This window comes from Anomaloglossus baeobatrachus, chromosome 1, assembly GCF_048569485.1.
Source record: "Anomaloglossus baeobatrachus isolate aAnoBae1 chromosome 1, aAnoBae1.hap1, whole genome shotgun sequence".
In the NCBI taxonomy this organism is placed as follows: Eukaryota; Metazoa; Chordata; class Amphibia; order Anura; family Aromobatidae; genus Anomaloglossus; species Anomaloglossus baeobatrachus.
The window spans coordinates 780,983,463-780,985,768 of record NC_134353.1 but is presented as its reverse complement, the minus strand read 5'-3'; positions in this window follow the sequence as shown (position 1 = coordinate 780,985,768).

Sequence of the window (2,306 nt, the reverse complement as noted above, 5' to 3'; positions counted from 1 at the left end):
GGGAGAAAATCGTAAAGTAAGTCAGTAGTCAAATTTCAAGCCGAGGTCAAAGAATGGGATCAATTTGGACAAAACAACAGGAGCACAAAAAAGAGCTTACAGACCAGGAAAGCAGAGCTATATACTGGCATTGGAAGTCAGAGCTTCAGTTTTTTAAATAGCTGAATGTCTCACCCAAAGTTTTCAGGAAGGAGTGATAAAATCAGCGTAAAATTAACCAGCTAACTCCCGGATTGAGGGGCATCAAAAGTCCAATAGAAAAAAACAGGACTGTCACTGTCATGCTTACCCAGCAGCCAAAATAGAAACAGAAACATGAATTGGCACAGATATTACACTTCTAAAATCATAACAAAACAAAAATACGTGAGGTTGACAAAAAGAAAACATGGTAAGGCCTTGTGCACACGCTGCGTGTTTTTTCTGCGTTTTTTGAGTGCAGTTTTGGTCACAAAACTGCATGCATTTCCTTCCCCAGCAAAGTCGATGAGATTTCATTTTAGCTGTGCGTACGTTGCAGTTTTTTTTTTACTGCATCTTCGTGGTGACCACAAAGATGCAGCATGTCAATTCTTTTTGCATTTTGAAGGACTGGCAGATCAATCCCCCACTGACAAGGGGTTGGTGGGCGATTGATCCCTGGTATCTGGACAGATGCCGGTCCCCATATAAAGTCTATGGGGACCAGAATCTGGCGCAAAGGGGCAGAAGCAAGTACTTCATACTTACTTACTGAGACACCGGGGCAGCTGTCACACTGCTCCCACGGCCTCTTATTCTTCCTCCCGGGCCGCTCATTAGGCTGAATACATATTCACTGCTTCCCCTGCTCACGGGTGTCTGTGATTGGTTGCAGTCAGACGAGCCCCCAAGCTGAGTGACAGCATGGCTGAGGCTTCCAATCACAGACTCCAGTGGGTGGTTCTATATAGTACAGTAAAATAAAAAATTAAAAATTGGTGTAGGATCCCCCATATTATGATACCAACACAGATAAAGCCTGAAAGCTGGGGGCTGGTATTCTCAGCATGGAGATACCCATGGTTGTTGGACACCGCCCAGCCTAAAAATATCAGCCAGCATCCGCCCACAATTGCCGCATCCATTTAATGATACAGTCCCGGCACTTTACCCGGCTCTTCCTGAATGCTCTGGTGCAATTGGGGTAATGAAGGAGTTAATGGCAGCCCCCAGCAGTCACTAAGTCCTAGATTAGTGATGGAAGGTGTCTATGAGGCACCCCATCACTAATCTGTAAGTGAAAATAAATAAAATAAAAGACAAAAAATGCACCCTCTTTCACCACTTTAATAGCCCCCAAAACACCCTTGCAGTTCCAACCTAATCTACACGAGGTCCCATGACACTTCCACCACTGCTACATCTGAAGCTCACAGCGAGCGTCATAGAACATGACCGCCTGCTGTGAGCTCCATGCAGTAACGGAAGTGAGCTGCACAATCAGCAGTGATGTCACTCAGATTAGCCGCAGCCACAGCTAGAGTCCTCAACCTGTGACTGCAAATCACTTGAGTGACATCACCACTGATCGCGCTGGTCACTTTAGTTGTTGCGTGAAGCTCACAGTGGGCAGTTATATTCTATGGCGCTCGCTGTGACCTTCATATGTAGCGTTTTTGCTGCAGATGCGATTTTTGGGGGCCAGAAATGTGCATCTTTGTGGTCACCACAAAGATGCAACGTGCGTACAAAGCCTAAATGTTGTTCCTTAACTTTTTTTGTGTTGTTTGATTATCTGGCTTAAAGGCATAAACATTTTAACCCCTTAACGGCCTAAGTGGTCATAGTGTAATCCTTCTGGCTACTGCCGGCATCCCGTGGGGTACCTCGCAGGCACTAGTAGATCTGCGTTCCACCCGTGCCTGTTAACCCCTTAAATGATGCTGTCAAAATGTGACAGAGACATTTAAATTCCCACGGCAGTAAATCTTCACTTACCCGACTCCATCGGCGTTGCAGTGATGTGATCACTGTGAGCCGATGGTTGTCATGGTGATAACTCCTGTAGGTCACATGACTCACTTCCTGTTTCACCTAGCCGGCTGCTGCCAGTGACAAGATGTGAGTGTTTCTGCTGATCACAGCTGTATAGTTGTGATCAACAGAAATAAATGATCAGACTGCTGAACCTTATAGTTCCCTACAGGGACTAATAAAATAATAAGAGTGAAAAAAAAGTTTTAAAAAATTAGAAAAAAATAAAAAAAACTAAAAGTTCAAATCACCCCCCTTTTGCCCCATCAAAAATTAAAGGGTTAAAAAAATATACACATATTTAGTATCGC